Source organism: Panthera onca, chromosome A2 (genome assembly GCF_046562875.1).
Source record: "Panthera onca isolate mPanOnc1 chromosome A2, mPanOnc1 haplotype 2, whole genome shotgun sequence".
NCBI lineage: Eukaryota > Metazoa > Chordata > Mammalia > Carnivora > Felidae > Panthera > Panthera onca.
This window is the reverse complement of record NC_138340.1, coordinates 105,252,165-105,262,205: the sequence shown is the minus strand read 5'-3', so window position 1 is coordinate 105,262,205 and position 10,041 is coordinate 105,252,165. Positions and strand designations below refer to the sequence as shown.

Sequence of the window (10,041 nt, the reverse complement as noted above, 5' to 3'; positions counted from 1 at the left end):
CGCACGACGCATGCGTTTTTCCTCCGCCCTGCTAACGTCCGGAAGGGCAACTATGATTGTGCACCCTCCAGGTTATGTTACCTTGGTCTCTCTCAAGTCTTGAAGGTAAAAATTGGCCGCTCTCGCCCTGGAAAATTTAAAAATAATAGTACTTCCTTTTTCTTTCTTTCCTTTTTTTTCTTTTTTTTTCCTGTCAGGCCTTTTCCTTTTGCAAAGGGGGGAAAAAAACATACACTATCTACTTCAAACCCTCAGCTAAGAAGCTTTCTATCCACGCCTTGCGAGTCGTCCCTGATTGACACTCGGCGACGCTGGGAGTAGGATAAACTGGTTGGTAGACACGCGTCTGACAGCCGAAAAATCACATCATTTAAAATTTAGAAACTAACCCAGTAGAAGGAAACCAAGCTTGGCAGGAGCCCTAGTTTTGTTTGTTTTGGTTTTGCTTGTGTTTTGCACATGGTTCACCGCCCTCCACTCCCCCTCCTGCCCCCTCCTCCTTAAGTCCGTAGTTACAGCAGGGTAAGATGCCAGCCCAAGTCCCTGTGCTTCAACTTATCGCTGTGGTTTTGGGGCTACTGTCCCCAACGTCTCAAAGGCTAGGTTATCTCCTTTGGAAGATGAGAATAACAATACAATTGCAGACTAGACTCGCTGCCTTCAGAGAATTTAACGTTTAATGAATGTTACCTATTGTTACAATCACGGTCACAGCATACATAGTAACCAAGAAAGGAAGTGACAGTGTTTTATTTCTCTTCTGACGGGATCAGTGTGTTTAACTGGTGGAATACTAAGATGTAAAAATAAGAAATATAAGTCAAAATAATATGCAACTTAAGATTTAAAGTTATTACATACACATGTGAGCCAATAAGCCTTCTCACCCAATATTGGGGAAAATGTAGTTTCATAACTTTCTGACAGGCATTTTAGCAATACATATCAAGAGAATTAATTTGGGGACACCTGGGTGGCTCAGTCGGAGGAGCCTGTTGACTCTTTAGCTCCAGGTGGTGAGGTGGTGAGTTCCAGCACCTTGCTGGGTGTAGGGATTACTAAAAAAACAAAAAACAAAAAAAGACTTTTTAAAAAAGAGTATTAAAACTTTTAATTTTCACATTCTTTCGCCCAGCAAGCCCACCCTTTGGAATTTATCCTAAAGCTAATGAGAACTCTCAAAAGATTTCTGTACAAACTGTGTTCATTTAACTTAAATGCCCAATAATGGGGCATTGATTAAATCATTCAGCCTCTCTTGTTTAGCCAAATCTTTCTCAAAGGTGGAGGAAGGGGGAGGGGCTGGCATCTTCCACTAACATTGTTTGACTTTTCAAAGTAAGTAGCTTGACTACACAAATCAGAATCTTGGAGACCCCCTCTTCTAGTGGCAAACAGAGATACACAACAGTATTTTGTATACATTTTCAAAGGGTTCACAGATTTTCATGAAGTCCGTCCATTAAGACCACTGGAAAAACCCTGGTTGTAAAATGACAAAGTATTAATGTGGCAAGAAAATGGGTTATAAAACCCATTTAGATAAAAATGGTTGTATGTAGACCTAAATCAGTACAATAATGGTGTTACATTTTCTCGTTCGCAAAAGTTGTTTTAGGAAATTATAATTATGAATTAGAGATAGAGGATTCAATCATGGTATATTAATACTAGGTGACCCACATTTCAGAAAACTCTGAATAGATTCATCCTCTTTTCACAACTTTTTAAAAATTTCCTCAATTAAAAAAGTATCATCATTATTTAAATTGGGTTTAACATTTAAAGGAATGAGTTTTAATTTTTATTTATGAAATGGGACACCCATGATTCTGGCTACAGGGGTTCTTCAGAGTTCTTCAGTGGCACCTAAGGTGATGAATTGTGGAAAGATGTCCAAATAGATTCAGTGTTTTATGGGTCATCATTTTAAAAAATACAAATGCCTTAACCATATAAGTAATCCTTTAATATAATGCAATAAATTTGAGGTAAGAATGAATAAAAAAATCAAATTAATTAAAAATTTAAAGTGTAAGTCTTAAGGGAGCTTCTATAGTAAGAGAGCTTATTATTTCCACATCTAGTATCCTTTGACTCAAAATGTTTTAAAAGATCTAGTTAGAGGGGTGCCTGGGTGGTTCACTTGGTTGAGCATCTGACTCTTGATTTTGCCTCAGGTCAAGATCCCAAGTTCGTAGGATCGAGCCCCAGGTGGGGCTCTGCACTGAGCCTGGAGCTTGACTAGTACTGGGCTCAACTAGGATTGTCTCTCTCTCTCCTCTTGCTCCCTTACCACTTTGCATGTGTGTTCTCTCTCTCTCTCTCAAATAAAAATAATAATTAAAAACCGAGTTAGAGCCCATAAATAAATTTATATTTTTTCATTACATATGAAATCTGAAATAGGAACTGGAAGTAGGTGAGAAACTGAAAATTGAGTAGCAATTCTGCATACATAATTACCCAGTGTAACTCTCTAGTTCTCCAGTCTTCCTGAATCACCCTTTCTAGCAATATGCAAATGAAATAACCTGAACCTTCTGTAAGTAGAAAGAGGTAGGGGTCCTCAGAAAAGGAAGTCATTTTTAGGCCCCCAGCTATTTTCCATGATCTTACTGGCTCTCCTTGCCCTAACATACTTGCGGAACTCCCTAGAAGGTGTCAGAATTACAAATAAAAGCAGAAACCTCAGTAGTTAATGATTTTAAGGAAATCTTAATGATTTAAGGAAATTTTAAGGAAATGCAAAAACTAACATCTCTAAGAGGCCAGGACAGAGCCTAACTATAACAGAGACAATAAATTAGTGATAAAACTCCCAGTGCCATTTCAAAAGTGAGCCAGGCCCAGCATGCCTTACCTGAGACCAGGAGCTCCAGACATCATCTAGTTTATAACTGCTCTGTGAGCATGCCCATTAGCTCCTTCTCCTTGTCCGACAGTTACCTCTGCTTCATTATGTTAAAGTCTCCACCCATGGAGGAGTACAAGCTTTATTTAGCCTAAGATGCGTGTATCAGCATGTTTTCTAAGTGTGCCTGTGCAGTGTTATACGCACCTTTCCTTGTGATGTCAAAGCTCCCGTTTCTGAATAGTCATCCTAACCCTAAATAAAAGAAACCCACTTAATGCCACTCAGGGAATCATGGCTTTGGAAGTTAGTCACAGTGATCTACTGTCCTTGCTGTAAACAAAGTTTCCTTTGTGTGACAACTTCACCTGGTGTTGTCTCCACCTGTGAGGCACCGAAGAAAGGACTCTAGTTACTTACATTACACTTCCTCAATGGAGTGCATTCCCCAGTTTTTCTAAATATTTCTGAGAAGAAGGGCTTACAGTTCTGCTGATAATTTACTGTCATTATTCGATGTGCTTAGCTCCTGGCTCAAGTCTTGGTCACTGTGTGCTGTCTCGTCACTGCTTCTGGATGCTTCTTTGTTCTCTCTATATCCCTTTGCCACACGTTTAAACACAGTTCTTTTCCATCATATCACAAGTCACCATGAACAAAAAGCTGTATGTGCAACAGTTTACCAAAGACTTGTAGAAATTAAAAAGTGGTTTAAGTATAAAAAACAAAAAAAACCCAAAAACCAACGAAACAACTTAAAACAATATCAGACACTGATTTTTCACTAAAGTTCGAAGTTCATTTTCTGCCAAGAGTCATGTTGTAATGATTCCCCTTCTTCCTAAGCCCAGTCTCTTCCATCTCTCCTTCCCCAGCAGCCCACCCTCACTCTCCATTGAGCTTTTTCCCAAATGCTTTTCTATAAGTTCTGAAGCCCAGAACCCCTTTTTCTCAAGCTGCTAGAGATGAAAATGGGGAGTTTCTCTTGCACAGACCAGTTTGGGGCTACCTTTATCTCAACCTCTCTCTTATGAGACTAGACTAGAGACTTCTTTTTATAACAAAACGACCAATTAACATTTGTTCACCAACACAGCGATATCCTTCCAGTGCTTTCAGAATGCAGTGACATTGGGGCGCCTAGGTGGCTCAATAGGTTAAAAGTCTGACACTTGATTTCAGCTCAGGTCATGATCTCACAGTCTGTGAGTTTGAGCCCTACATCCAGGCTCTGCACTGACATCTCAGAGCCTGCTTGGGATTCTCTCCCTCTCGCTCTACCTGTCGCCTGTTCACTGTCTTTCTCTCAAAATAAATAAACATTAAAAAAAAAAAAAAAAAAAGAATACAATGACACTGTTATCAAAATTTTAGAATTCTTTCTTCTTTTGTTCCTCTATTCAAAATAGAATGACTAGAACTTAAAAGAGCTAACTATAAATATGGAAATTCTTCCTCTGAGATGCCAATTATCAGTTCAAGCACTGGAGGAAAGTGTTTATACCAGTGCTGTCCCACAAAAATGTAATTGAGCAATAAATTTAAGACATACATGTAATTTTAGCTTTTCTAGTAGCCATGTTAGAAAAAATAAAAGGAAATTTGTAGGTTTAATTATAATAACCCAATATGCGTAAGACATTATTGTTTCATAAAAAGTAATGAGATATTTTACATTTTGTTTCATATGAAGTAAAAAATTTTGTGATTCAGTTCTGAGTAGCCACATGTCAAGTTCTCAATAGCCACATGTGGCTGGGACATATTCTTTTAGACAACACAGCTCCATACAATAATACAAAACACCCATAGAGTTCCTAGGATTTTCTGATTACATAGAGCTAAAAAGTTTTAATTTAAGAGAGAAAATATCATTTACATTTACTTAAAAAAATTTTTTTAATGTTTATTTATTTTTGAGAGAGATAGAGAAGGAGCACGAGCAGGGGAGGGGCAGAGAGAGAGGGAGACACAGAATCCGAAGCAGGCTCCAGGCTCTAGGCTGTCAGCACAGAGCCCGATGCGGGGCTTGAACTCAGGAGCCGTGAGATCATGACCTGAGCCGAAGTCGGTGGCTTAACTGACTGAACCACCCAGGTTCCCCTTATTTACATTTTCATCTTAATGTGTGCTAAGATTTTTGTGCTAACCTCAAACTGTCCTTTAATTTTCATTGTGCTTGTTGTCTCTTCCTAAACACTGCTTCTAAAGCTCCTCCATGCCTTGACTTCTAAATTATGACAGTTTGGTACAGCTTGGTCTGTTAATCTTATTATTTGTTATATTTTCTAACATGGGATCCCTAGAAAAGATTTCTGGGAATTTTCATGAGTCACAGAAATGCATAGGATGAGTCAGTTAGGTTTAGATTTAAGACAGAGGAGGCAAATAGAAGCTAGCACATCTGTAAGAGATATGTCAGCATGTGTGTCTTTGACATGCTAATTTCAACTTTTCAAAGTTCTTAAATATCACTGTGACATATCGCATGTTCAGGTCTGCTGATATCCAAATTACTCTTCAGATTTCAAACACTAGTAATTAATAATGATGACCTTAAAAAATATTAGTAAAAATATTAGTAACATTATATTAGTAATATTAGTAAATTAGTAAGAAATACTAGTAATATTAGTAAATATTAGTATACAGAAGTAGGCATTGGGTATCAGTACAGGACAATGTCCATTCAAGTCAGTGTTCTACTTTCAACAGAAACAATGTGTGTTTCTGAAAGGACCTTTTTTAATCTCTAAGAAATCAATCTCAAAAATAATATCTGTCCATCTATATTGATAAAAATCTAGTAAGCTAACTAGGTAACTCAACAAAACAATGAAATATGGTAAGGCATGTGAATGATAGAAGAATGCTGTGTAAACATACGTATATACTTGTGAAACCATAACCTTCATCAAAATAATGAATCTATTCACACCCACAAAAATTTCCTTGTGTTCTTTTCTTTGCAGGGGGTAGGGGGGAATGCTAGTGCCCCCCCTTTTTTTCTTTATTTTGTTTTATTTTATTATTATTGTTTTTTTTTTTTTTAATTTACATCCAAGTTACTTAGCATATAGTGCAATAATGATTTCAGGAGTAGAATCCAGTGATTCATCCCCTACATATACTACCCAGTGCTCATCCCAACAAGTGTCCCCTTAATGCCCCTCACACATTTAGCCCATCCCCCCACCCATAACCCCCCGCCCCGCACCAGCAACCCTCAGTTTGTTCTCTGTATTTAACAGTCTCTTATGTCCCCCTCCCTGTTTTTATGTTATTTTTGCTTCCCTTCCCTTATGTTCATCTGTTTTGTGTCTTAAATTCCACATATGAGTTGAAGTCATATGATATTTGTCTTTCTCTGATTAATTTTGCTTAGCATAATACACTCTACTTCTATCTACATTGTTGCAAAAGGCAAGATTTCATTCTTTTTGATTCTTGAGTAATAGTCCATTATATATATATACATATATACATATATACATATAATATATATAAAATATATATGTATGTATATGTATATATATATATGTATATATATTATATATATAAAATATATATGTATATATATTTTATATATATAATATATATATTAAGGGTTTTAAGGGTTATTGATGAACATGTTTTCACGTGCTTATTTGCCATCTTTTTAACATTTTTGGTGAAGTGTTCAAAATTTTGTCCATTTTTTATTGTTATTATTTTCTTTTCTTTTTATGGTTGTGAGAGTTTTTAATTCTGAATAAGGCTGGACTCTATCAGACATGATGTGCAAAAATTTTACCCCAGTTTGTGGTGGTGCTTTCATTCTCTTAACTATCTCTGAAAGAGCAGAAGTTCTTAATTTTGATTGCATCACATTCATTAATATGACTTAGAGCCTAGTGGGGAAGAGAGTTAAGTAAATCAACAATTACAACATAATGTGATAAGTACTATGATAAGAATTTGCACAGCAGGTATAGAGAATGGCATTTGGTTCTGACTTAGGGATTAATAAAGACTTCCTAAAGGAGGAGATATTTGTGAAGGAGTTAGCTGAATAAGGCTGGAAATGGAGTTACCGGCAAGAAAAGAAGGTGTGCACAAGCCTGGAGCTATAAAAGAATATGATATATTTAACTATAAACATCTGTATGACTAGAACATGGTCTACATATGAGGACAAAAATGCAAAATGAAATTAGGCTAAAACTGAGAAAACAAATTAGTCATGAAGGATCCTGTGCGTTAAGGAGTTATGACTTAATGCTAATCGTTATGGCCATATATGCATTTTGGAAAGATTATTCTGGAATTGTTACCGAAAATGAATGAGGAGTGGGTAGATGGGATGTGGAGGCTGACCAGATAAGAAATATGAGAAGGATCCAGAACAAAGTTAATGATGCCTGGGGAACAGAGAAGATGAATAGGTAGGGATAATTGGGAAATAGAATCAACAGGATGTGGTTAGTACTGAGTATTTCCTGAAAGACTGTGGGAGGAGTTAAATATAGAATTTGGAGAAAGAAATTTTTAAACCTAAACAAAATCAATGATGTAGCTGAGGAATAGAGCTACATAATTTGAAATTTCATGAACTTGTTTAATATATTTTATTTCCTGACAAACTGTTGTAATGAGATCAATGAGATGGCTGATAGACCAAGATGGCCATTAGATTTGTAATAGCTACTGGGAGTCAAGAATTAGTTGAAGCCCACCATAGTAAAAATATATATACATATGTTTTCAAAACTGAAGATTATTAGAGACTCTATAAAGATCATATAGAGATACTATAGAGAATAATATATTCTTATAGCATTATAGTATGTTAATTACTATCGCCTATGTTTATATTTTGAGGTTATGTGTTAAATAATCAGAACAGCAATCCAGGTGAGACAACAAATCCAGTATGTTATTTGAAAGACACTGGGACTATGCAAGTTGGAGTTCTTGTACTTAAAGGGAAGGAGTAATGACAAAAATAATTTTTCTTCTTCAGTGGCCATAGATATAGATGAAGTCAGAGCATGATAACAAGTTTTATGTGCTCAGTTAGATAACTAGTCAAGTTCAAAAGGTGAGTCCAGCTGAGAAGCAGTGTTTTCAGATTTTAGGGTTAGATAAGATGGTTAGTATTAAAGAAACAAAAAGTTTCAGGAAGAAGCAATCCTTAAAATAGAATAAGAAACCCTGAACAAAAAAGCCAACATAATACAAGTTCAGCCAACAAAAATGAGTAATACATTTTTGGCAGGTACTAATCCAATAATTGAGGTTAATGATAACCAAAAGCCTTAAGGTAAGTTCTACTTATATGTATATATATATGTCTGCACAAAGGTCAGACTTGTTTTCAAAGTACAGGGAAACCCAAGTATGCACAGGAAGAAAAGAAGGAAGACATGACTGGTATGAGAAACTCAGGGAATAAGAAACAAGGCCAGATATGAGTCACAAGGGATCAAGTAGCTTTTTATGACATGAATGCAAGGGAGAACAATCAGCAAAATTAAGTGGTTAGGGGAGAAAAGAAGTATTTTCAGTTTTTTAGTAGGAGTTATCACCACTTTGGCAAAGTGGAGAACTGGGTCCAGAAACCCTTGAGGAGATGTTCTGAAAGGATTATAATATAGGAAAAATACAGAGCCCAATCAGAAATTTTGAAGTGATAAGAGACTTTTGCTCCAGTTCACAAGCACAAGCAAGAAAGGATTTTAAAAATTGGCGGGGGGTGGGGGGTGGGTGGGGGGTGGTGAACTTATCAGACCTGAGGACACAAACTTTAATGAATTTAAATCCAAAAGGTAATGAGAATTTCCTAACAGAGGAGAGAATCACAGCTGCTTTCATTTTTTACAGAACAGTTTATGGTGCATACATTGCCTTTATACTACATAAATGCACCATAAACAGACATAAAGAGAGACCAGCCAATGTTTAATGGTTGTGTGTGGGTTGGAATGATAGATGACAATCTCATGGAGCTCCAGTCAGAGTAAGTGTGCATCCACCCTTTAACTCTATTCCAAAGGTCTTAACTGAGTGCTCAGAAGTAGTATGTGAAAGGCAGGAGTGAAGCAGGATTGCTGGGAGCAGTCCCTTTGAGGATTCCAAGCTTCATTAAGTTGTACTGCAGCAGCCCTTGGAAGGCTGGGGCAAGGCAATGGGATGGAGAGGGTTACACTCAGGCACAGTAAGACAGGCAAGACTGAGGAATAAAGACAACCCTCAGACATGCTGGAAGCTGGGCTTTTGAGCTAAAAGAGTAGCACTTTAGTGGATGAGCTATCAGGTACAAGTAATCTCTAGAGTTTTTCCAGTGCTGAGAACCTAAGCATGTTTTAAGCAACTAAACACTGTAATTAAAGCTTCAAAAGAATCCAGACTTAGCAAATCTAAAGTATTAATACACTCAAACTTCCAAACAAAGAAGTCCAATAGAAAAACTGGCAAGATATTTTTTAGGGCAAATATTATTTAGCCTTCTCTCTCTCTGTCTCTCTGTCTCTCTGTCTCTCTGTCTCTCTCTTTTTTATATCTAGCATTTAATAAAACTTATGAGATGTGTGAAGGCAAAAGAAAATGTGAGCTTGGTCAAGAGTGAACTGTTAATAGAGGTAAACACAAAAATGGCTCATTTGTTGAAATTATCTGAAAGGGACTTTAAAATCACTATTATAAATACGTTGCAGGGTCTGTGGAGAAAGTGGATAACATGGGAACTGTTAAAAAATTGAAATACTAGAAAAATTAATAAAATATCAGTCATAAAAAAATCTTCATAGTATTACCAGCTAACTGGAAGTAGCAGAGAAAAAACTCAATAAATTTAAGACAGATTAATAGAGATTATACAAACCAAATATAAAGAGCAGAAAAAAGGACAAATGGAAGAAAATATCTGATATCTCCAGGACAGTATCAAATGACCTACCACACTATATGTGGAATACTTGGAATACAAGGAGATGTTCTGATCACCAGAACATTTCTAGCAGAAATTTTAGAAGTTCTTTAGGCTAATGTGAAATAATACCAGGTAGAAGTCCTGCTATATGAATAAACATATAGCAGTAATTTTTATTATCTTTATTTTATGTATTTCATCCATTATATCTATCTATAGCTGTATATCTTGAGTAAATATAGTTATGATATAGTTTGGGTTTATAACATACATAGAA

The 10,041-nt window shown here is 36.3% G+C and overlaps 1 long non-coding RNA gene across 4 annotated transcripts in view; it reads left to right on the top strand.

Moving 5' to 3' along the window:
* Nucleotides 1–14: 14 nt before the first annotated feature.
* LOC132679222 (uncharacterized) overlaps nt 15–10,041 on the top strand; it is a 96,719-nt gene continuing 86,692 nt past the window's right edge. For 2 of the 4 annotated variants that reach the window (XR_013553581.2, XR_009610017.3), the window contains exon 1: nt 24–105. This is a non-coding gene — a long non-coding RNA (uncharacterized LOC132679222). Of the gene's footprint in view, nt 106–10,041 lie in introns of all 4 variants that reach the window. The other 2 variants (XR_009610016.2, XR_009610018.2) reach the window with 2 other exon arrangements.